The 27610-nt window shown below is 32.0% G+C and overlaps 1 pseudogene; it reads right to left on the bottom strand.

Moving 5' to 3' along the window:
• Positions 1 to 3306: 3306 nt before the first annotated feature.
• Positions 3307 to 17611, bottom strand: LOC126893034 (histone H3-like; annotated as a pseudogene).
• Positions 17612 to 27610: the final 9999 nt, after the last annotated feature.

Below are 27610 nucleotides of genomic sequence, written 5' to 3' on the forward strand. Positions count from 1 at the left end.
AATAGAGTCTGATTTTTATACTAACATTAAAAGGATCCTCACATACGTGGGCTGTAGTTTTCTGTGAAATATCTTTCTCATTTCTTTTGAATACCTTTAATCATTTTAAACGACGTTTTTATCTTGAGGTACACGAATAAATAGTATTCAGGGCGTTTTATAAGTAGTATTGGAACACATGGGAACGATACAATATTTGTAATATTGTTTTTGTGTTGCTTCCATTATTATTATCAATTTTATTAAAGCACAGATAAAAAGAAATTCTACACGAAAAAAATCTAACCTTCAAAACACAATGTTTTTAAATCAACGAACTGTCAGTTTTAAATACAAACAATCTTCCAGTGTTGCCAGTTCGTTGTTCTCTTATCCTTGAAAGAGCAGCGTGACATCACATAGCGTGCCGCGCTTTTCGTGTTGGATAGCTGGCGATCACAATTTTAAATGTTCATTGTAAATTAAATATTGCGATTGGAGGGTTAATATTTGGTATGTGTTATTTCTATATGTAGACAAATGTAATAAATAAATAAATAAAAAAATGTGAAGTTCCCTATTGTTCCAATTCTTTTGCCCAATTTAATAAAGTCATATATTTCTCAGAAAAAATACTATAAGTCGTATTTAATCTTAATATTATTATTATGATATTTACGTTTGTTTTTACGTCTGTCAAAACGACCCAGTCCTAACTAGTAAAACAACATTGTTTGAGATACATTTACATTTAGAGGCGATACATTCATTTGTCTTTAAAATAGGATTCAGTTTCGGCGATTACTTCCTCATCGGAGCGATATCTCTTGCCATGGAGCATTATTTAGATCGTAAAAAAGGTGTTGGTCACTGAGGGCAAGATCTGGACTATAAGGTGGGTGCGAAAGCAATTCAAAGCTCAATTTGTACACGTCTGCCTGTATTAGGATCTTTTTTAGCAAAACTATCATCGATATTATTACCAACGATTTATTTATGCTTTAGCAGCCACAATAGGGGGACTGTTTACAGCGTAGAGGACTGTATGCAGTTTCAACTTGTTACAATTTATATACATTTATAAATTGCAGACGTTTGAGCCTTCAGTACAGCCTGGCTGTCTGAGTTAATATATTTTGACTAAATTGGGACTTTTTAAACAATTTTTAACACAAAAATTGATGCTAGGTATTTTGCTTGAAATTTTTATGATGTAGGGAGGGATAGAACATTATATGCCTTTTATATTATAGCTTTGAGTTTAAAATGCTCCTTAAAATGCTCAATGCTTTCCTACTAGATTTAGCTAAAACTGTCGAAAGTAATGATACAGTTTCACGTTGGAAGTGCTTCGACTATGAAATTGTTTGTCAGCTTCTTACTTTTCACCAGTAGCGACAAATGTCTGAACACTGTTTATCACTTCTTTGATTCCAACTAGATATACATTCCTTACAGAATCCCTTTGTATATACCTATGTCTTAAAATAAAAATAAAATGGAGTGAGGGATGATCATGTTGCTGACGATCAATGCCCATTTAAAATGAATAATTAAGGGGAACATTGAGAATGAAATAACTGGAATAAAGATGAATGGATACCCTATTTTTTATAGTCCATACGCAGTTTCATCTTTATTATACTGTATACACATGCAGAACACCTAAAGTGTCCTTTAACAACATAAAACCAAGACTATGTATATATGTATTCCAAAAGTGCCTTAAACCTTAACCATTATAAATGCTTATAAAAGTTGTCTTCTCGATCCTGCTATATAAATAAAGGCATGGACGCTAAAAAATAACGTTTTAAGAATCGGTTTTTCATTTTAATATCAAAATGTCAAACAATAAAAATAAAATTTTAGATTTTGCGGTTTATTCGCAAAACGATAATAAAAAAATAATATAACTCAGTTCTGTAGCCGATTTGTATTGATAGCTTTCGATTGCAATGTCCGTATTAAAGTTGTGTTTTGATTAATTATAACCACAGATATCAGCAGTCAACGTAACAAATACGTCTATTAAACAATTCAGTAAAATATTATGCAATCGATCACGCTTAACTTGATTACATATAATTTGTTTCCATTTTTGAATACAAAATTTTTTTACTAAAAATGCTATTAATTATACGATAAACACTAATAATTTTTGAATTTGTACAAAAAATGTTCGATTTAATAAATATTATAATAAAATTTTTATGAATGTTATAAATTAAAAACGGAAGGAATATCATTGGGGAAGCAGTAAAAAAAGATATACTGTTTTGATGACGACTATAAAAGAATCCTAGCAGAGAGAAACAACTCAAAAATGGAAAATATTGGAAGTAAATAGAAAATTCAAAGAGCATTATAAAATCAAAAGGACAGAAGCTAACTGACTATGGAGGCAAATGAAGAGAAAATTGCTGAAAAAAACGACTAGACATAATAGAAGACACCTAACCCCAAAAATAAGTTAGAAGGTTTTATTAAGGAGTGAAAAAGACACGAGTTACATAAAATAAAAGCACAATGTTTTGCAGAAATAAAGATAGTACAGTCGAACCCGCTTATTAGAATTCCGGTTATAGGAATATCTCGGTTTAAGGAATAGAAATTTGAGGCTCCGAAACGGTTTTACAAGCCACTGATGATCGGTTATTAGAATATCCCGGTTATAGGAATACTTTTGCTTGGCACAAAGGCTACTTCAATAAGCGGGTTCGACATACCTATGTTATCGATTGCAGAGGTATGACGAAAATACTATCAGATAATATGCACATGATCCTAGTGATACAAATCAAGAGGTCACAATTATACAAGGATGGCAGCAAGATTTGGAAAATCTGGATGGATACCTTAGAATATCTTCCTAACAGATTTGTTTAAATTTTTTTAGATTTTCTCTTCTTTCTACCTTTCTACATGTACTTTCAAACACAGTCTGCTATTTAAATGTATTCTCAAGTATTTAGCAGAATCTGCAACGAGTACTTGTGTATCATTAGGGATTTCATTGGTATATAAGAGTAAAAGTTTTTGTGCCATTCCAGTTCATTCCAATACATCTGGCATTAGACGTCCTTTTGTTGAATTCTAAACAACCTTAAGATGTAGGATTCTAGTAGTTAACAGTATGGTATTGGAACAATATTTTTAATTTATAATTATGTATATGATGCTTTCATGACATTCTCTATTAAAGGCTTATATTTCGAAAACCACTCATGAGAAACAGGCCATGAAGTTGAAAATTATTTGTGATTTTGACAATCTAAATTTTGACGGAGGTGCTTCATAGTCTAATATGTCTTTTATTGGTTTATGTCCATTTTTATCTGATTCTTCTGGCCAACTGAATGTCTTTAGGCATAATAGTCACTCTCTTAGCATGAATAGCGCATAAGTTGGTATCTTCGAATAAACCTACCAAATATGCTTCACTCGCTTCCTGTAAAGCCATAACTGCCGAACTCTGAAAACGTAAGTCTGTCTTAAAATCTTGAGCTATTTCACGGACCATACGTTGCGTTGGAAGGATAGGTTTCTGATGAGTAACTCAGTACATTTTTGGTAATGTCTAATTTCACGAAAGGCTACGGTACCTGGTCTGTAACGATGAGGCCTATAACTAGATAACAAAATGCAACTAACGCAAAAAGGGCAACGTAATCAAAAGCATCATATTTCGAATTTTACAGAATGTCCTTTATTGATAGATATGTCGGAATATTTTTGCACAGACCTCGTATATATCCGATCTCAATTTTTTTTACAAACTTTGATAGATGTATGACTTGAAAGAGAATAAGAGAAACCCACAAGCGAATTAAAAACATGAGACTCAGCATTCGTCTGGGAATAATAGCAGATGTCAAATTTAATTAATTGAAAAAACGTATATTTTTAACAAAGCATTTTTTTTTCTTTTGATGGCTTAGAACTGGTTTATATAAATAGATACGTACATATATGTATATTGATATGTTTATGTTTATACATAAATATAAAAATATATATTATATCGGATGGTCTAGGGATATTTTTATAACATAATAAAATTAAATTCACGTGATCATTTAATTTCAATTGAATTACAGTTTTATTCTTTGACGAATCTAGATTTGGATTTCATCCAGATTCTCGTCGGGAAATGTAGAACGCTTAAAACATGTTCAGGACGTTTACACATACAGAGGTGGTGCAGTAATGGTATGGAGTGGAATAATAGTCGGTAGCAGAGCAGACTTCGTTTTTCCAAACCGCTTGCTTAAAGCTCAACAGTACCTCGACACCTTTCTACAACTAGGCCAGGTTAATAAGGCAAAAATAAACCCTGTTCGTGACACTCGAGCAGCCAGGGTACTGAAGCTTTTTTTCGACAAGTAATACCTACGAGAACAAATTGTAACTATTTCCTGCATAGGATCTGGCGGCCATTTTTATTTATAATCAATTTAATGTCAATAAACGATATTTTTCCGTTTTTTCTCAAATCAATGGAAAACAGTGTACCTTATGGTTACATTAGTACAAACATCTTCGAGAGCATGGAAAAGGCTTTAAAATGGCGTATTACAAAGGTTGATATACTTATTAATTGTTAATATAATTGAGAAAAAAGGTCTAAATTACAAACAAATTAACTTTGCTATAACTATTGTAAAAATTAGTGTACAGCTTTGAAATTTTTGTCAAATAAGGGTTCATTGGTGCTTAACACTTGACAAAAATTTCGAAGTGATTCATTCAATTGTCTATATTTTATTCAAATTGTTTTTCCCAGAGAGCTTTTTTGTAATAACATAAGTCAGAAAAACAGAACGATAGAATCATTCTGCAGGTGTCAAATAAAATAGCATAGGCTAAACTTTCAAAATTGTTTAAAAAAAGTTAATAAAGAGTGCATTTATTAGTAATAAATAATTATGCAAAAGTGTCGTCAATTTTTCCTTATAAACAATTTGAATAACTTTTTTGTTATAGTCGGTACAAACATTTTTTTTCACATTCTAAAAGATGGTATTTTTACACGAACTTAAAAAAAAAATAATTTAGCCTAGGTCAATTAGGGCCAAAGTTAGCAACATTTTTTTTTTAATTTACAGCTTATTTGTTTATAATAAGTAAGGATCGAAAATAGCGCTCTTTCGCTTTTCAAAACACGAAGTATTCATAAAAAAATTTTGGCTTTATTTGCTTTTTAAGGGAGTCGTCAATAAAGCTTCAAAAATGAAGTACAAACGCGACCCGCTTGCAACCGTCGAAGTAGAAGCATAAAATCCATGCGACCTAAAATTGAAATATTAACTTCAAAATCCTACAGTTTTTTGTATCTTGGGAACCAACCAATGGATTTTAATGTTTTTTTAATTTGTATATACCTTTAGCGTACTTTACAAGTATGGAGTCAGTTAATTCATAAATTATAATAAACAATTTAATTTATTTAAACAAAAAAAAACATTTTATTTAATTATTTTCCGTGTTTTAGGTGCACAACTACCAAGTAATGTTATGTATATAATAATTGATAAAAAATTGTTGTGAATATATATAATATACAGGGAGGGGCTAAATTATGGAATAAATTCATTTTCTCTAAAATGTAGGACTTTGGAGGAAAATCCCGAAACAGGTCGATTTTTATTTTTAAATTACAATTTTTTGGCATATATTTCATATTATTGACGTCATCCACCTGAGCGTGATGATGTAATCGATGATTTTTTTAGGAATAGGGGTCGTGTGATAGCCCATTTGAAAGGGTGTTCAATTCTCTATTCAGTAATATAAACATTAATATCATTATTTATACAGGGTGGGCAAAAAAAATAATTTTTGAATTAAACTAATTGACGAAAAAGGAAGAATGAAGACAATTTATTTATCTCAAAATACTTTCTCTCGCTGTCAGAAAATTGGAAAAAATGTTTATTTGGCAAATAAACATTGATTTTCGCTTAAATTAAATGTTAAAACTGCAAAGAGGTTGTTTGTGATTTAATTTAAGCGAAAAGAAATGTTTATTTGTGAAATAATATTTTTTTTCTATTTACTGACAGCAGTACAATGGATTTTGAGTTAAATAGATTACATACATTCTTCTTTTTGCGTTAATTAATTTAATTCAAAAATTATTATTTTGGTCACCCTGTATTAATAAGGATATTATTGTTTATATTACTGGATAGAGAATTGAAAACCCTTTCAAATGAGGTGCCACACGACCCCTAATCCCGTTTAAAAAATCATCGATTACGTCATCACGCTCAGATGGATGACGTCACTGGTATAAAATATATGACACAAAATTGTAATTTAAAAATAAAAATCGACCTGTTTCGGGATTTTTCTTAAAATTCATCGATTTTAGAGAAAATGAATTTATTCCATAATTTAGCCCCTCTCTGTATATTATATTATACAGTGAGCACGTAAAGTTGGAATAAATACATTTTCTCGAGAATGGACGATTTAAAAAAAAATCTTGAAACAGATCAATTTTTATTTTTAAATTACGACTTTTTGGCATATATATTATACTAGTGACGTCACCCATCTGGGCGTGATGACGTCATCGATGATTTTTTAAATGAAACTAGGGATCGTGTTATAGCTCATTTGAAAGGTAAATTCAATTCTCTATTCAGTAATATAAACATTAACATAGGTATTTATACAAGGTGTCCAAAAATTTTTTTTTAATTAAATTTATTGACAAGAATGTGTGTAATTTATTTAATTCAAAATACATTTTACTGCTATCAGAAAACAGGAAAAAATGTTTGTGGCAAATAAATATTGTTATTTGCTTAAATTCAATATTAAAGCTGCTACCCACCAGCCTCGTGACAGTTTGAACATTTAATTTAAGCGAAAAGCCATGATTATTTTTCAAATAAACATTGTTTTCTGTTTTCTGAGAGCAGTAAAATGTATTTTGAATTAAATAAATTACATACATTCTTCTTTTTAGGTCAATAAATTTAATAAAAAAAAATTTTTTTGGACACTCTGTATAAATAATTATGTTAATGTTTATATTATTGAATAGAGAATTGAATTACCTTTCAAATTGGCTATCACACGACCCCTATTCTCATTTAAACAAATCATCGATGACGTCATCACCACCAGATGGGTGACGTTACTAGTATGATATATGCCAAAAAGTCGCAATTTAAAAATAAAAACTGACCTGTTTCGGGATTTTTTTCCAAAATCCTCCATTCTCGAGAAAATGAATTTATTCCAACCTTTACGTGCTCACTGTATAATAAAAGAAAAATTTCTATAAAAGTGTAACTTTTACTCGATAAGTTTGCTTACAGTGGCAGTAATTTGAATTTTGTAATTCATTGTTTACCAAATCATTTTTGTCTTAGATCTTATATGTATATGAATAAAAAATATAAAGTTTTTTTCCTCTACCAATGCCATAACTGTACCAAATTTTCTGGAGGCCTAGGATAACGGCGAATAGCTTTTTCTAATTCATCCCATAAATGCTTAACACGATTAAGATCTGGGCTGCATGCGGGCCATTCTAATCTTATCAATCCGACCTCTATTTTATGAGTCAATCAGCGTTTTATTTACAAAAAATGATACAGCTCTTACAAGAAAAGAGATATTCGGATCATTCAAAAAACAAAATTTTAGTGATGTCTCCGGGATAATATGACAGTACTATGAAACAAAATGAGCCCTTCCATTTTTCCACAAAATTTTTTAAAGTTAGAAGAAAATACAACGCTTCCATTCATCCCTGTATAATGCCATGCAAGCAAATTTTTTTACCGGAAAAATACGAAACGATATCATTATAATATGTATCTACAAATTGGTGCAAGAATCTTAAAAATCGGAGCACAAATAATGAAGTTATAAACTATTAAACTTGATCAAAAATTTTGGGTGGCGGAATTTTGTACCGGTGAGTGTAGTAATACCTATATATTTATTACAATTTTTTATCAATTATTACATACATAACATTGTAGGTGTTCACCTAAAACACGATAAAAAAAATTTTAAAAAGGAAAATTTTTTAAACAAATTAAATTGTTTATTAAATAATTTATAAATCAACAGACTCCATATTTGTAAAGTACGCTAAAAGTACATAAAAATTAAAAAAAAACATTAAAATCCATTGGTTGGTTCCCAAGTTACAAAAAATTGTAGGATTTTGAAGTTGATATTTCAATTTTAGGTCGCATGGATTTTATGCTTCTACTTCGTCGGTAGCAAGCGGGTCGCGTTTATACTTCATTGTTCAAGCTTTATTGACGACTCCCTTAAAGAGGAAATACATCCAAAAAATTTTTCTGAATACTTCGTGTCTTTGAAAGCGAAAGAGCGCTATTTTCGATCGTTATTTATTCTAAACAAATTAGCTGTGAATTTAAAAAAAAATGTTGCTAACTTTGGCCCTAATTGAACTAGGCTAACTTATTTTCTTCAAGTTCGTGTAAAATTGCCATATTTTAGAATGTGTAAAAAAAAATGTTTGTACCGTCTATAACAAGAAAGTTATTCAAATTGTTTATAAGGAAAAATTGACGAGACTTTTGCATAATTATTTATTGCTAATAAATGCACTCTTTATTAACTTTTTTTAAACAGATTTGAAAGTTTAGCTTATGCTCTTTCCTTCGACACCTGCAGAATGGCTCTAACATTCTGTTTTTCTGACTTATGTTATTGCAAAAAAAGCTCTCTGGGATAAACAATTTGAATAAAATATAAACAATTGAATGAATCACTTCGGAATTTTTGTCACGTGTTAAGCACAGATGAACCCTCATTTGACAAAAATTTCAAAGATGTACACCAATTTTTAGAATAGTTATTGCAAAATTAATTTTATTGCAATTTAGACCTTTTTTCTCAATTATATTAACAATAAATAAGTGTATCAATCTTTGTAATACGTCATTTTAAAGGTTTTTCCATGATCTCAAAGATGTTTGTACTAATGTAACCACAGGGTACACTGTTTTCCATTGATTTGAAAAAAAAAAACGAAAAAAATGCCGTTTTTTGACAATCAATTGTTTATAAGTAAGAATGGCCGCCAGATCCTACGCAGAAAATAGTTACAATTTGTTCTCATAGGTATTACCTGTCGAAAAAACGTTTCAGTACCCTGGCTGCTCGAGTGTCATGGAAAAAACCTTATTACCCTGGACTAAACCTGTCATTTATTCGTTTGCTGATGCGGTTGGTCAAAAGTTCCACCTCATGCATGATAATACTCGTTCACATGTTGCACACCCAGTGACATACCGGCTAATGGCCATTACCAACGTAGGTAAAAATGTGTGTCCTGGCCTGTCCTGTCGTAGGTGTGTTGTCCTGGCCAGCATAATCTCCCGACCTGAATTCCATCGAGCATGTATGAGACATGCTTCAACGAATAATTGCTCCACATATGGGTAATATATACAAGCCGTTTGGTTTCCGAGAACGTCTGATAGAAGAATGTACCTCAAAAGGGTATCGACAATCTCATTTTGTCTATGAACGACAGATGAAGAGCCTTAATATACCAGAATGAAGGCGATACTTTGTATTAATTTTGTTTTTTTTTTTCTTATTTCGACAATGACCTATTTCCTTTTAATTGTACTTCTCGATATTTTTGACATTTCTGAGAGGCATTTTCGTAATTTTATTAGACATTAGTAATCACTTCAAATGGGTTATTATTTATACAAAACAGGTTGGTTTAAAGAAGGTATTAGGTCTCTTTTTAAAAGTAAACGTAGACTCTTCCTATGTGTGTATATAGCATATACAATACAAGGGACAATAGGATCTGTCACTAAACAATAACCAATCGCAAGGCTTTTTTAAGTCCCACAGGTCCAACCCTTCATCCGTTATCACACCTTTAAAAGTAAGGATAAAAAGAACGTGGTCAATTTTTGTAGGGAACCCTCTTCTGCACATAGAAAACTTACGGTAAAATATCAATTTGATATTTATTTCACATTTTCGCCGAGAAAATTGTATAAAGACGGACCCCGAAGGGTGAAATGTCTGCAGATTCTATTGTGCTTCAAAATAAAAATGTCGATATACTACGTGTAGAATGTAAACAGCTATTTTTGCTCCATTGATATTAAAAAAGGTATAAAACATCGGTGCAGTATGTATGGAAAGTTATAAAAATTAAAGTTATGAGCTGTAGTAATATAAATCAGATTAACCGGATAAAGCAATAAAATTACACTTTTATAAAAAAGAACTTGTCTATAATAAAACCTTTTTAGTATTTATAGGAAAGAATATAAAATAATTTAACGATAAACGATTTAACGATAAAATGCTTAAAATTCCAAAAATTGCACTCTAATAAAAAAGTACTTTTTATAATATCACGGTTTTGTTATTGTACATATACAGGGTGTAACAAAAATACAGGTCATAAATTAAATCACATATTTTGGGACCAAAAATAGTTCGATTGAACCTAACTTATCTTAGTACAAATATACACACAAAAAAAGTTACATCTCTTTGAAGTTACAAAATGAAAATCGATTTTTCCGATATATCGAAAACTATTAGAGATTTTTTAGTGAAAATGGACATGTGGGATTCTTATGGCATGACCATCCTAAAAAGAAATTATAGTGAAATTCGTACAGCCCATAAAAATTTTATGGGGGTTTTGGTCCCTTAAACCCGCCCAAACTTTTATGTACGTTCCAATTAAATTATTATTGTAGTACCATTAGTTAAACACAATGTTTTAAAACTTTTTTGCCTCTTAGTACTTTTTGGAAAAACCAGTTTTAATCGAGATGCGGCTTCTTTTTTAATATGTTTACATAAAAATTTTATGGGGGTTTGTGCCTTTAAACCCCCCAAATGTTTGTGTACGTTCCAATTAAACTATTACTGCTGCACCATTAGTTAAACACAATGTTTTTAAAACTTTTTTGTCTCTTTGTACTTTTTGGAAAAACCAGTTTTAATCGAGATGTGGCTTCTTTTTTAATATTTTTCAAAGTATACCTCAAACTGTAATTTATAAATAAATTTTCATATTATTACAAAGTCTCTAAAATCGTACTTAACAGTGTACACAAATATGTGGTGGATTTGACAAAATATTCAAAATATCTAAAAAAAACTAACTCTTCGAAAAATTACTAAGAGGCAAAAAAGTTTTAAAAACATTGTGTTTTGTGTGTAATTGTGCCAAAATGATCATTTAATTGGAACGTACACAAAAGTTTGGGGGGGTTTAAGGAAACAAAGCCCCCATAAAATTTTTATGGGGTGCACAAATTTCACTATAATTTCTTTTTAAGATTTTCCTATCATAAGAATGTCACATGTCCGTTTTCAATAAGAAACCTTAAACAGTTTTCGATATATTGAAAAAAATCTATTTTTATTTTGTAACTTCAAAGGGCTGTAACTTTTTTTAGGTGCAGATTTGAACTAAGGTAAGTTAGGTTCAATCGAACTATTTTGGGTCCCAGGATATGTGATCTAATTTATGACCTGTATTTTTGTTACCCCCTGTATACATAGGACACAACATGTTTGGAAAGAATAATTAACTAATAAAATATGAATTTTTAGTAGGTGTATTAACTGTTATTTATAATTATGATTCCAAAAATTACACTAGTATAAAATAGTATTTTTTATAATACCACGGTTGTTTAAAATGGCATATATAATTTTAAGTATATAAACTTTTAATTATTTATTAAAACAATTTAAAAAAGATACACAATAGCCGGGTTCCAACTGGGGACCTCTTGATCTGCAGTCTAATGCCACTAAGGCACCATCAATTTGTAGATATCGATTTATTAACGTACTTTAAAATATCACTGCATTAGTCACATTTTTAAAATAGTTTGAAATTAAAAAAAATCGATTGATCCATACAGTGTGATTGGTCAGTGGGGTAAAGCTTTGTATATCCGTTATAAGTAATAGATAGTAATAAAAGTTAATAACAAAAATTGTAGCCAACTTTGATTACAGATTGATAATCAGTAATCGTAAATTGTAAGTTTTAGAAAATTATTCAGTCATAGCTTACTTAAAATTTAGAAAGATTTAGACCTGTAATTATTAATAATTTTGCTCTGAAAAATGAAAATATCTCGAAAACTAATAAATTTACACATATGGAAGGTTATACAAAAATTATAGTATGGTAATGGTACTTTTCGATAATGATATAAAATACAGGGTGTTCTATTTAAAATTACTGAGAAAGTAATGTACTTACGTTTTGACTCACCCTGTATTCAATATAAAGAAAATTAGCAAAACAACCATTTACGAAAATTTTGAGAATAAATAAAAAAATATAACGTCAACAAACGATTGACCTTGTGCTTGCTTTTATTTATACAGGTAGTTAAACTTGTTACGATTTTCATATAAAATTGGTTATAACTTTGTAAATACCCCGTATAACATACCAAATCTTTATATTTTTGTAATCGAAAAGTTATGAAGATTTTGAATATAAAATAAAATACAGGGTGTTCTATTTAAAAAAACATAAGTTTGGTCTGCCACTATGTTATCGAACACCCTATAACATTCTAACTAATTTTTTAATGTGAAGCTCAAAGTTCGCTACAATTTTTGTTATTAAGTTTTATCGCTATACATTACTATAACGGATCTACGGAGCTTCACCCCACTAATTAATCACCCTGTATAAGAGCAGTTAAATATTGCATTGTTAGCTAGTTCTAAGCTATCCTGAAAATTTCAGGTGTCTAGGTAGCCTAGAACTATTTTTAAAATGGATTACAAAATTTGCGGAGTCCGTGACACCAACCAAGCCAAGTATATAAAAAGGTTTTAAAAAGACGATAAATTTCAATTAATTATGTAGTTGTAGTTAAAACATTGTTGCACGGTATTGTTAGAAAAATGTGATATAGAAAAAATTACAGCAAATATGATACAGTAAAATAAGTTTTAAAATTTTATAAAAGTTTGAAGAGTGATACTAATATACAGGATGTCTACCAACATTCGTGGCTCAAGAGAATCAAAAATTCAGAGATTAAAATAAAATTAACTCTTCTAATCCTTGGCTTCAAATTTTGATTTTGAGTCTTCGTCTTATATAGCATATCATCATTATCACCATCTGTCAACCTCTTGAATCCAATGTTAGACATGGGTTTCCTACATCCTCTTCCATTGTCCTTTATTCTGTGCTTATTGGATCCATTTTCCAGCTGTTTTTCGTAAGTCGTCCATTTATCTTGTTAGTGGTCTTTTGTTTTTCTAGTTCTCCATTGTATGCGTCTTTAACCTACTATAAATTAAACTTGCCATATGCCAAGTCCATCTCCAGTTGGCTTAATTTTGTCTATGGCATCTGTTGTTTCGGTACTCTTACTATCCTGGTTGCTTTTATACATATATCTTCTTGTTATCTCAAGCATTGCTCTTTGAGTTATTCTTAATCTACTGACAGATATTTTAGTCAGTGTTAGTGTGTTGAAACCATATTACTCTAATGATACGATATAAGGTCGATCTGCACCGATCTGTTTAATGGATAAAAATTATTGGATATATAATTTAGCATGTTAACAATTATAAAAAACAAGGGTTGCCCGATCTAATTTTGTTCTAACTATAAATAATTAATAATTAAAAACTACTTTTTTGACACATTTAAAAAAAAATTCGACCCCGGCATATATTATTTCAGATTTTTTGGATCATTCTAAACAAAAAACTTTTTTGTAATTTTTCTCTACTAAAGTTGATTGTTTCTAGTTATAAACAATTTAAAACTGAAAAAAGAACGAAACCTGACGATTTTCAAGGCTCAAAAACATGAGTATAAAATATCATTTTTGAAATTTCGATATACCTACCTAAATTCAAGTTCAAACCTTATTTTATCAATTCTTGATAAGTCTTGTGGACTTATTTCATTCTGAAACATTATTTTTTAGTTGTTAATGCCCGTCTCCCCATAAGAAACCTTCCTTATTAACAATTAAAAAAATATATTCTAGAATAAAACATGGCTAAAATTATTATCAAGACCTAATAGAAAATGATTTGAGCTTGGATTTATGTACTTAATGATTACAAAATTGATAGTTTTTACTTGTGTTTTTGAGCCTTGAAAAGTCTTGAAAAAGCCTTGAAAACAAAAAGTCTTTTTTGTTTAGAATGATCCAAAAAATCTGAAATAATATCTGCCCGAGTCGAAAATTTTTTTTAAAAATTTATAAAAAAAAAGACAGTTTTTAATTATTAATTAATTATAGTTAGAACAAGATTAGATCGGGCAACCCTTGTTTTTTGTAATTGTTAACATGCTAAATTACATATCCAATAATTTTTATCCATTAAACAGATCGGTGCAGATCGTATATATCCTCTACTATACCGTATATTCATTATTATATGACTAATGTTATTCTGATGGTATAAATTGGTTGTAAACTTTTTCACTAATCAAATTGCCAGCGTTTCTTGTATAATATGTCGCATCTTACCAAATGCTGCTCATCCTAAATCTACATGACACTGAATCCCACAGGTATGAGTATCTTTGCCTATTCTGATTTCATGTCCTAAGTAAATATAGCTAAAAGCCTGATGTACTTTGTTGTCACGTATTCCCATGACATCACTTGGAACTAAATTGGTACCATAAGAAGAAAATAAGTCTCGGGGTGGCACTAATTAATGCCAAAATGAGGGAGCATAGGTTAAGGAGCTGAACTGCGAGTTCGTGGAAAAAGCAGGAGACGAAGACCAAAGAAGATTTGGGGAGAGACGGATTGAGAGAGGCAGGACATGTCGGTAAAGGGGATTGATGTTGATATGACCCAAGATAGAAACTTATGAAGAAATGCAATTAGGGAAGCCGACCTCCCCGGCAAAAATGCCATACGATATTATTATTATTAGGGAAGCCGACCACGCATAGGGATAAAGGCTAAGAGAATGATGATGACCAGAAGAAGAAAAGACTTAAAAAACTGAGAAAAATGTAACAAAATATCATTCTATCTATTTTATCAAAAACACATTTTTTAAGAACAGAATCTTATTGTATTCCTCGTAATATATTTGAAGCAATCATATATTTAAGCTGGAAATAAATTATTATTGTCCAAAAGAGAGAGGATTAAAAAAACGAAAATAGCCGAAATAGATATTTATATGATGTTAATTTTTTATTTTATAGATATCGACCACAATAAAACAGTTAATAATCCTATAATGGTAGTACAAAACAAAATATTATTTAAACATTTTATTTATTGATTTTTGTTCATCACACGGTTTTATTTAGATAAACATGATACAAATAACTATGTACTACAAATATGAGTCAATATCAATAAATTATTTCATCTCGTTTTTTACACATAGTTAAATGCTTGTTTATTTCAATACATATTCAAGCTTATACAGAGCGCGGTTATTACACGCACGCAAATATAAATAAAACAAGTGAAATAATAAAAACCCAAGCAAAGTTTCATTTCACACATATATAAAAAAACACACATTCTCTAATAAACAAAGTAGTTAATTCTGTCTGCCTCCCTCATAATGGCAATTCAGATATATAAGATATCTTTTACAGTAGGAAAATGGTATATGTTTTTTCCACCTACCTCTACCGAAAGTATACTTTTCCGGACCTGATTGTAGGGAGCAAAGTTGTACTTTTCCTCCCTAGGGAGGAAAATATTTTTCCTCCCTAGGGAGGAAAAGTAAAAGTGACGTCATGGTATTTTATTCATGAAATATAACTTATTGACGCCCTGTACAATATCTATTTTCTATTACGTAAGTATCTATACATTTTAACGTTTATTTAAAAACACTCTGTGTTTTGCAGAATGGTAAAAAACAGTAAATTGTTATTCTGATTTAACAATGTTTACATTAATAATTTGACTTATATTATTGACAGTTGACAGTTATATTGTACCTACTTATTAGTTTTAGTTCTAACAAATTTTGTTGGTTAGTTACATAAATAAATTAAGTAAAAATGAAAAAATGACTTGTTATTTGAGGACGGTGGAAAAACCATATGTATAACATGGGAGTAAAGTGCCTTTTCCTCCCTTGAATGATTACTGCCCTCCGCTACGCGTCGGGCAGTAAACTTCATTCTCGGGAGGAAAAGTAGCACTTTCCTCCCTTGTTATACAAATAGCTATTTCACTATCTCCTCTATTACATTTATAAAAAGTACTGGGCTTAAACTACCTCCCTGTCTAACAATGTCGTTGTTGTTTCAAATGATTGCGGTTGCATATTTTGTGTTCTTATTGTATTTATTGTTTTCACATATTACATACTTTTATTTACTTCGCTTACAGTGGGTGATCATATTATTAGAGCCACCTAGTAAAATTCAATGTTTTAGAGCAGCGGTTCTCAAGCTGTGGTACATGTACCACCGATGGTACATATTATTATTTGTGGTGGTACACAAAACACAAAAAAAAAATTAAAATAGTAGTACTTAGTACGTCTTGATAATACAATCTAAAAATATAGGTGGTACCAAAAATAGTAAAAGGAACTATAGGTGGTACATGACTCAAAAAATTTGAGAACCGCTGTTTTAGAGAAAGGGTATATAATTGAGCTGTATCATATATTAATGGATTTGTTTCCATTTGGCTGTCTTGTTAGCAATAAATAGTCTGACAATAGTGGTAACACGCATATGTGGCAATGCATGACTCAGATGCCATTGTTTGTCAGTGCTGCCCAGCCTAGCTTGCAACTCGTGTGCCTATTATTTTGTATTCTTGGTGTTTAGAGTTATAATAAACTTTGCGAGTTTCCATTGCTCTCTAGTGATATTCTGACAGGCATGTACTATTCTTTGTGAATTTATTAAAAATTGCGCGTTCGTTACACTAGCGGTACCAGAACATCATGGGAAATCCAAAGACATCTCACCAAGGAAAATAGCAGAAATAAAAACTTTAATATTCAATACTAATCACTCCAACAGAAACATAGCATCCATTTCTAAAGTTTCAAAGCCAACGTGGACCGTATAAAGAAAAAACCTACATACCATTATTAAACAAAAGTAAATTTTTTTGAGGTGACTCTAATAATATGATCACCTGATTTTACCCTGATTTTCTTCCTATTATTATTTCGTGTAGTTTTGCTACTACACATAATAAGGATATACCTATTTAGTGCTGACAGCCTCTTTTGCGTCTCTTCTTGTACACGGGTACAATTATTACATTTGATCATTCCCTGGGAAATATGTTTCCTTCCAGAGTAGATATAGAATGTATAATAATCTATTCTTTACCTTTTCTCCTATATATTTCAATATTTCTGGACTAACTTCGTCGCTCTCAAGAGCTTTCTCAGTATTCTTTTCCATTACTTCTTCTAGTTCTTCTTACTGCATAGCTTCTGTTTGTACTGTGTTTTCTTCTAATCCGCCAATTGCGTTGTTTTCATTCTCCTTTGCTTTGCCTTGCTCTCCGATCAATACTTGTTCGAAATATTCTCTCCATCTTTTGATTATATCCTTGTCATGGGTTAATATTGTTCCAATTTTTAACTTGTATTCTTTATATTTTGTATCTTTCATATTTTGGTTGCATTTTGTCTTGCATGTATTGTTTCCATAAGTTCTTCTCTTTTATTTCGGTTTTTACCTTCTCATTCCACCATAGTGTCATATGATCCACTCTTTCCTATTATTTCTTGTGATTCCACAAGCTAGTTTTGCTGTATTGTTCAAGGCAGTTCTAAATCTTCCTTATTCTTCTTCTGCCATTTCTGTAATTTCTTCTTCTTCTTCCACTTCCGTCTCTTACTCTTACTTACACCTGATTTTTGTTGTTCCTTTCCTGAGTTTATATATTTTAATTATTTCCTTCTATTTCATATTTTTGTCTTCTGTGCTTTTTATTTTTTCTTTTCATAAGTAGTCTTAAATATTCATCAACATTTAACTTGTTTGGCCTGTTAACTGTTTGGCCGTACTACAAATTTTCACTAATGTCTCATTTAATTTCAAATGCGAAAGAGACGAAGAAAATTAGCCATAAAATAGGTTTATCTCATAATAAAACTATACAAATAATATTAAAAGTCGGTCTTAAAAAGAAAGGTATGTATATATCCTATCCGAGTCCCTTGAGTTGCTTGGAGCTTAGTTGTATCAGGATAGTATAAATCAAAAAGACAGTATCTGTAATGAAGACGATTTGAATAATATATACCCATTCCGCATATTTGTATACGTATTCGACAATACATTATGTAGAAACAACCAGCCATAAAGGTCGTTACAACCTCAAAACATTCATAATATTGAAATTTAGATCTCAAGAGAGCAAGATACGAAAGGAGAATAGCCTTATCATGAGAATCAAGGTGAAACATTGTGCTCGTGTTTTAAAAAGACAGAACATATCTCTTTTCAATTTTTCTTAAAATGTAAACATCTACTAAGCGTTCAGAAAAAAAATAACGTGGACATTATGGGCACTCATATTTTTTACTCTAATAAAAATCACTAATTCTTTCGTCAGTAGATATTTTATACTTTTATTTAAATTTTAAATACTTCTAATATCTGCTGCCTTTGCGAATCGTTCAACAGATAACAAATCTGATCTGAGCTTGATCTAAAAAATATATTTAGAAGGCATAGTGATAGACTTGAATGTTAAAGTAAAATGAAATTTCGGAAGAAACGTAACACATAAGCTATTTAAAACAGCAAGGTGTCTCATGATACTTCTGACTAAGGGTACGAACATGCCGAAGATACCTTCCTCAGTGTTCTTTGCGGTTTCCATGTAACCAAAAACTGTCGCAACCTGATAACAACAAGAAATTAATAAATACACCAGCCGTATCTCCGGCGAATGTCGCGTGGTTTAAAAACCACCAATAAACTTTAATTTGCCACGCGATCAGCAGCTCGATCGCGATGTAAAACAAACTATTTTGTTTTGGCATCGACATCGCTGTAAACCCCGATGATAGGTCGCGAGGGTGAACGGGTGACACATCCTTGGTATGTGCGATCTCATAAGAAAATGAAGGTTGGTTTTGACATCGATGTAGCGACCGCGATCGCGACCTACACCTCGCATATCCATGTATCATCGGCATTTTTGTACCCTTAGGGGTTCATCAATTGTACTGTGAATTAACAAGCCCTAACATTCTCTATCGTTACACTTTGACTCTTATGTGTATCATACATAATACACAACAGGTACTCTCCCTGAGCATATGTATATGAATTTGATACACGAGAGTAGAACTTATTCAAGCGACAAAAAGTGGCCAGGCTGTGACAACTTATGAGGATAAATAGGCCCAGGAGTTAAAGTGCTTTAAACAACTGTAACAAAAGAGTTTCGAATTGGCTCAATAAACGGTCCCCACGACTAGCGAATTCCAACCGTCCGGACACGTAGTAGGCATGACGTCAGAGAAGCGACCGCGCTGTGAGCGAAGATCAATCCAGAATGTTCATCAGGCCTATAGATGGGTAGACATTTCTAGAACAGGATCTAAGTTAGTTTAAGATAGAGTTTGTAAAGTAAACTTGTATAAATAAATTAATAAAGTCGTATATAAATACGAACCGCTCGTTTTATTGTTACACAACAAACAATTAAAACTTTTACCAGCAAAGATCAAGAAATAATTTTTCCATCAGTTGGTACTATAAAATTACAATAATGTATCATATAGTTTTATATATTTTTTTTTTCATGGAAGCCGTGTGCATTCCTCCATCCATCTATCCAATGGCACTACAGCCCAAACCGGGCCTTGGCCTCTTTCAGCAAGCTTCTCCAGTCATTTCGATTTACTGCTGTTTTTAAATTAACTCGTTTTTAGTAGGTTTTTGGCATCCTCATCTATTCGTCTTTCAATCTCTTTTTTGGTTTTCCAACAGGTCTTTTTCCTTGCATTCTTGTATTTAGCAACTTTCTAGGATCTCTATTTTCATTAATGCGGACCACGTACCCTCTCCACCGTAATCTCTGCAGTTTAGTGTATTGTGCTAGAGTTGATTCGCTATATTGTCCATACATTCCTTTATTATCCCTATTGTTATTATTAATATTTTTCTTTTAAACACGTCGACTATATTGCATTGGCAGATTTCTGTGTCACAACTAGTGTGACCCACTAGTCCGAAAAATCCGGGACATGGCCCGAAATACAAATTCGTGTCCCGGTGTCCCGGAGAAGTCTTCCGGGCCATCCGAGTTTTCAACGTTTTGGAAAAATTCTATTTTGAAATTTTGAATAGGTTTTAAGAATTCACATCAAATTGAATTGGAGGGACGAAAAAAAGTCGACAATTTCTAGAGTGTAATACTAATACCACATCCAAAACGCATGCATTTTATATCGTGGTATTATAGTTCTACGAAAACTAAAACAGTGGATTTTTTTTCGTTTCTGTATTCTAATTTTTATCGAACGACGGAATACTAGACTTATAAATTTTAAATAGGGAAATCACCCAGATAACAAAAATACATGTTACACATGGGTTACAAATAAAAGACATGAAAGTGCCATAAACGCAGCAGAAATGAAGCAGCTGAGAAAAAAAGCTGGAAAGACGAAGATGGACAAAGAAAGGAACGAAAACATCAGAAACGTGCTAAACCAGGAACCAATAGGGAAAAAAATTGAAAAAAGAAAACTGAATTGATTTGGATATATAACTAAAATGAACGAGAACAGACTAGTAAAGAAGGTGACAGTTGCGAAAAGGCAGGGGAACAGAAGAAGGGACAGCCCTAGAAAGGGGTGGATGGATCAAATTTAGGAAATCGGGACCAAGAGAGGAAAAACAGTGAAACTGATGAAGGAAATGGCAGGTGACCGGAAGGCGTGGAAGAAATGGGTAAAAGATAGATAGGTGATAGCAAAGTCTGACGCTCTTATTGGGAATAAGGACAACGAGAAGAAGAAGAAGAAGAAGTATTATAATTATCGTCTTCCGAAAAAAACAATGGTCCGATTTCCATTGAAAGTCCCGGATTTCAGGTATTTTTATCAGCCTTGTCCCGGATTTGACTGAATTAAAGTTGGTCACACTAATCATAACTAGTGTGACCAACTGGCCCGAAAAATCCGGGACATGGCCCGAATTACGAAGTCGTGTCCCGGCGTCCCGGACAAGGCTTCCGGGCCATCCGAATTTTCAACGTTTTGGTAAAATTCCATATTGAAGTTTTTAATACATCATTCTTCTAAGAATCACATCAAATTGAATTGGTGGGACGAAAAAAAGTCGACAATTTCTAGACTGTTATACTAATACCACATCCAAAACACATGCATTTTATATCGTCGTATTATAGTTCTACAAAAATTCAAACTCTGGACTTTTTCCGGTTTCTTTATTTTAATTATCGTCTTCTGAAGAGACGATTTAAAAACATGAATATCAAAAAATGATAATTATATTTTAACCCAAGGTTTAATTTACATGGAAATCCAACATTAGTTGATTTTCTAATTTTTCGTTTTTTGAGAAAGACTTCCGGCTTGAAAGTCGAAACGTCAAAAACAAAAAAAATCAAAAAACAAAAATGTAATTATTATTATAACCTATTTCATCAAAAAAATTTTTGTCAACATAAAAATGTCAAATAAAATGATGATATTAAAGTATTATATTTAAAAAAAATGGCCCGATTTTCATTGAAAAATCCCGGATTTTAGGTAGTTTTTTCAGTCTTGTCCCGAATTCGACTAAATTGGAGTTGGTCACACTAGTCATAACCCATGTTTCACAACCATACCTTACTATTGCCCTAATTATTGTTTTATAAATCCGGAGTTTTGTTGTTTCCGGTGTACATCTCGCGATTTTAATATGTGGGCCATCGCGAAATAAGCTTTATTTACCAGCATAAGCCTTCTATTTATTTCCGGTTCTTCTTCATTGTTTGCGACCAGGTCCATTTCTAAGTACGTGAATCTATTCACAAATTCTATATTGTCTATAAAGTGTTGTTATTGCGCTGGTCTATTTGATCTGGTTTGTATGACTAGTTTTGTTTTATTTGTATTTATTGCTAGCCCTACAGCTTCTGCACTCTGTTTCAACTCAGCGTATGTTTCTTCCGCCGCATTCATTGTTCTGCTCATTATGTTTATATCATCTGCGTAAGCTGCTAATTGGGTAGATGTGTCTGTAAGTATGTTATTTGCGCTCACCGTCAACCGTTTAATTACATATTCAAGAACAAGATTAAAAAGCGTTGGAGCCATGTGCTTATGTTTCTGTAATTTTCATTTGCACTAGTTGTATCAACTTTGATGGTATGCTTGAAATATATTAGGTAGAATTATTCTATCTATTGAATCATAGGCTTGTTTAAAATCTACAAAGAGATTGTAAATGTCCATGTCATATTCCCATGCTTTGGTTAGAATTTGTTTAACTGTAAGTAGTTGGTCGATGGTAGTTCTATTTTGCCTAAACCCTGCTTGATATTCCTCGATGATTTTTTCAGTGGGAGGTTGAAGTCTTCGATTAAGAATGTTTTTGAGTATTTTGTATCCCGAACAAAGTAAAGAGATGCCTCTATAATTCTGACATAACAGTTTGTCTCCCTTTTTATGAATACGGCAGATTATACTTTTCTTCCGTTGTTGGGGGATTTTTTCTTCTCTCTATATTTCTGAATTAGCTGGTACATCTGTTGAGTCAATTTTATTTCCTCCTTGCTTGAGTAATTCTGCCGGTGTTTTATCTATTCCCGGCGCTTTATTGCTTTTTGGTATTTGGATTGCCGTTCGGATCTCCTCTAGCGTTAGAGGTCTAGTTAATTTATTCTCTTCTTCATCTTCCCCCAGCTCTTGTTGTACTTCCTGTTGTGCCTGCTGCTGCCGCTGTTGATGAATTGAAGGTTGTCTCTTATTTAATATTTCCTTAAAATACGTCTTCCAGGTTCTCTTAATTTCAACCATATTACTGATTATTTCACCCTTCTAATTTATGCATTCCTAGTGAGAATTATGTTACCTTTGAGAACAAATGTAATGTAATGTAAATGTAATAACTACGACAAGAGTAATGCATAAAAAAGAAAGAATTAGACAAAATTTTTGAAGATATTTTACACGGAAACATTAATAAATGCATTGTATTATCACTACCGTATGACGAATCTACGGAGTATTTCAGCATTGTACAATATGTGTTTTATTTGAATGTTTTTGATGGTATGTTGCCCACAGAAGAATTATTAAAGCTACACGTAAAAATATTCCAATTTGCACGTTTTTATTAATAACCACTGATAGGGCTCCAGTAATAATCGGTATTAAAAGTGGCTTCGTTGCTCTCTCTAAATGAAATGATGATATGGCTAATTTTATTAATTATCATTGTATTATGCATATCAAATGCTATATTCAAAAGTATGGTAATTAGATCATGTTATGGATATTGCATTATAAAATGTTTAATATTATTTTAACATTAGAGAGTTCTTTTAAAATGTCTTATATTTTTTAGACAAAATAAACTTATATTCAGCAAAGTTGAATTTTCAAATTCTTGCCACCTTATTTTTCCGCCGAAATTAAATTTTGCTGCCTTAGGGTACGAACATGCCGAAGATACATGAATGTTCACGGTGTAGGTCGCGATCGCGGTCGCTACATCGATGTCAAAACAAACCTTCATTTTTTTATGAGATAGCACATACCAAGAATATGTCACCCGTTCACCCTAGCGACCTATCGTCGCGGTTTACAGCAATGTCGATGCCTAAACAAAATAGTTTGTTTTACATCGCGATCGAGCTGCTGATCGCGTGTTAAAGTAAAGTTTATTGGTGGTTTTTAAACCACGTGACAGTCGCCGGAAATACGGCTGGTGTATTTATTCATTTCTGGTTGTAATCAGTTTGCGACAAGTTTTGGTTAAGTATATGGAAACCGCAAAGAACACTGAAAGGAAGGTATCTTCGGTATGCTCTGCACGCCATCGATGTAAACCTCGACCGCGATCGCGACCTACATCGCGCTCATCCATGTATCTTCGGCATGTTCACTTGTTCTGCTCGTACCTTAACTTCGCCTTAATAAGATCATAGGGAGTTCGACCTCTAGGTTATTTAGTAGAAGTTCGAGCGATATTTTATATTTATAGAATGACATATTTCGTTCTCCGCCATGCTCATTACTTTTCAGTCTGCCAAACCGAAGTGGAGTTTGTTTATGATTTATGATCTAGTTGTTTACTGATTTATGTTTCTTCTTCTTCATGTGCCATGTGTGTCTCCTTCCGGGTCCGCGTTTGCTCTCTATTTTACCCTGTATTATTAGTTGCAATATACGGCATTTATTGTGTCTCATAATATGACCAAGCATTCAAGTTTCCGTTTCTTGATTTCTGTCTACGAGATGCTAAACAAATATTACGTATTTTGAAACACATATATCTGGTATCGTTTGTGGGTGTACTTACGATAATATCAATTATATTTCAGTATTATTGGGAAAATGGTGGTCGACAGATTCGACACTATTCAACTGACTAACAGGTTACAGGAATACCAGATAGTAAACACCTTTATCTATCTCGGGTCTAGTATAACTAACGATGGTAACTGTGAAGCAGAAGTTCGGAGACGTATTGGTATGGCAAAAAATGCGATGGGTCGCCTAACTAAAGTTTGGAAAGACAGATCTATTTCTCAAAATATTAAGATGAGACTTGTGAATTCCCTTGTATTCTCAATATTTCTATACGGAGCAGAGACTTGGACTCTTCGCGCATGCGAGAGCCCAAAAAATTGATGCCTTTGAGATGATGTGGTGGAGAAGAATGCTGCGCATACCTTGGACAGCTCATGGGACGAACGTTTCCATTCTGAACCAACTCAATATTAAAAAAAGGCTGTCCACAATATGTCTGCAACGAATTCTGCAATTCTTTGGTCACGTGGTTCGCAGATGTGACGACAGTTTGAAGAGATTAATTGTTTCTGGAAACGTTCCGGGGAGATAATCAAGAGGACGATCACCAACTAGATGGTCCGACCAAATAAAGAATTCAGCTGGAAACTCATTCTGCGAAGCTCTTAGAGCAGCTGAAGATAGAGACCAATAGAGAAACATTATTAGGAATGTCCTCACGATCCTCAGTAATGGGGAAACGACAAGAGAGAGAGAGAGAGAGAGAGAGAGAGAGAGAGAGAGAGAGAGAGAGAGAGAGAGAGAGAGAGAGAGAGAGATTATTGGGATATTCTAATTGGGATATCAGTATATTCTAATTGGGAAATAAACCACAATTTAACTTTAAAAAATGATTTTATTGACGTTTAGACTTCCACCTCGAACGTCGTTATCAAAATACAAAACATTAATAAATTAAACAAGAATGTTGTTGCTTAGTAAAAAAATTCTTCCAATAATTTAATTTAATCTGACGTCTGAGGTGGAAGTCAAAACGTCAATAAAATCATTTTTTAAATTTATATTCTGCCTTATTTTCCAATTAGAATAGTTAATTACATAAATGCCACAAAGAAATAGCTTCAGAACAATATTAAGCTTTAGGACATAGGAGTTGAACATTTAGCCATAACTGGCCTATACAATTATATGTTCTGATTTATTATAAATAAATAGAAGGTAAATAATAACTAAAACTAAATAAGTATTAAAATGTATAAAATAGAAAAATCGAAACTGAGATCTGACATTTTAAATTTATATGCCGGAATCTTCATTTGAATATTATTTTTTGTTTGAATTAGTGTACCCGTTCTTCCATGTCTCAATCATTTCAATAGAAACGTGGGCATAAGCAGAATGTATGGTTTAAATTTAACAATGATTAATAGAAATATATAGATCAAAATTTGCATATAAATAAATTGAATATTTTTATGAAACTCGGTGACACACTATTGACAATTGACTATTGATTAATTATTATACTATACTCTGATTTAATTCAGCAAAATGCATTTGTTCTATTTTAAATAAAAATTTGTCTTTACATTTTGTAAAAAAATTCCAGGGTTTTTATATAAATCTGAAAAATTTCAATGTGTTTGTTAGCGTTGATTATAATATGCAGGCTATCCAGAAAGTACGTTACGTTTGGAACAGAAAAAAAATTAGTACAAGAAAAAGATTTTATCATACAGTATGGTGCAAATGAAAGGAATAAATTGATACTAGTGACGTCATCCATCTGGGCGTGATGACGTAATCGATGATTTTTTAAATGTGAATAGGGGTCGTGTGCTAGCTCATTTGAAAGGTGATTCAGTTCTCTATTCACTAATATAAACATTTACATAATTATTATTTGTACAGCGTGTCCAAAAAAAAATTTTTAATTAAATCATTTGCCAAAAAAAAAGAAAAGAAAAATGTATGTAATTTTTTTAATTTAAAATGCATTTACTCTTGCCCGAAAACAGAAAAAATGGTTACTTCACAAATAAACATTGCTTTTCGATTAAATTCAATGTTCAAGCCAGCTCCCGCCAGCCACATGCCTCTTGGAAGTTTGAACATTTAATTTAAGCGAAAAGCAATGTTTATTTGTGATATAATTTTTTTTTTCTAATTGCTGATAGCAGTATAATGTATTTTGAATTAAATAAATTACATACATTCTTCTTTTTTGTCAAATAATTTAAAATATTTTTTTGGACACCCTGTATAAATAATTATGTAAATGTTGATATTACTGAATATAGGATTAAATAACCTTTCAAATAAGCTAGTACGCGATCCCTTTTCTCATTTAAAAAAATAATCGATTACGTCATCCCGCCCAGATGAATGACGTCACTAGTATGACATATATGTCAAAATATCATAATTTAAAAATAAAAATCGACTTGTTTCGGAATTTTTTCCTTAAGTGGCCGGTTTACGAAATAACGAAGTTATTCCTTTCATTTGCACCTTACTGTATACATATTTGAAAGAAACACTCAAATACTATTTTTCTACAACAAATTCCCAATAAATTCAGTCACTTATTATAGCGGTGAACTAGTTTTGAAATACCATTGTCATAAAATTCTACCGCCTAAGACTTCAACCAGGTGTTCAACGCTGTCCCGTAGCTCCGCACCGTCATCAAAGCGCTGCGTTGCAAGCCAGGTCTTTATTGCTCGAAACAGGTGGTAGTCGCTAGGTGTAAGATCCGGACTATATGGTGGATGACGAAACACCTCCCACTTGAATAGAAGAGACAAGTTCATCAGTCACAATGTTTGACCGTTCACTTCGTTCTTCATCGTGCACATTGGTTCGGCCATTTTTGAATTTAATGCACCATTGACACATTCCACCTTCAGTGACCACACTGTTCCCATAAATAGCACAAATTTTACGATAAATTTCAATTGGTTTGTTGTTTTTAGCCAAGAATAACCGTATTATTTCACCTCACAACTAACGGGGTTTTCGATCGCGGCACAAATTTCAAACAGCCGTTGTAAAATAACGAGAAGAGACAGTGACTTCGCGCTAGCACAGCTAGACAGCTACTGAACAGAGGAACGCCATTATGCTAAGATGACCGCGCTAGCCACGTCCCTAGCGGCTA

The sequence above is a fragment of the Diabrotica virgifera genome, chromosome 10 (assembly GCF_917563875.1).
Source record: "Diabrotica virgifera virgifera chromosome 10, PGI_DIABVI_V3a".
In the NCBI taxonomy this organism is placed as follows: domain Eukaryota; kingdom Metazoa; phylum Arthropoda; class Insecta; order Coleoptera; family Chrysomelidae; genus Diabrotica; species Diabrotica virgifera.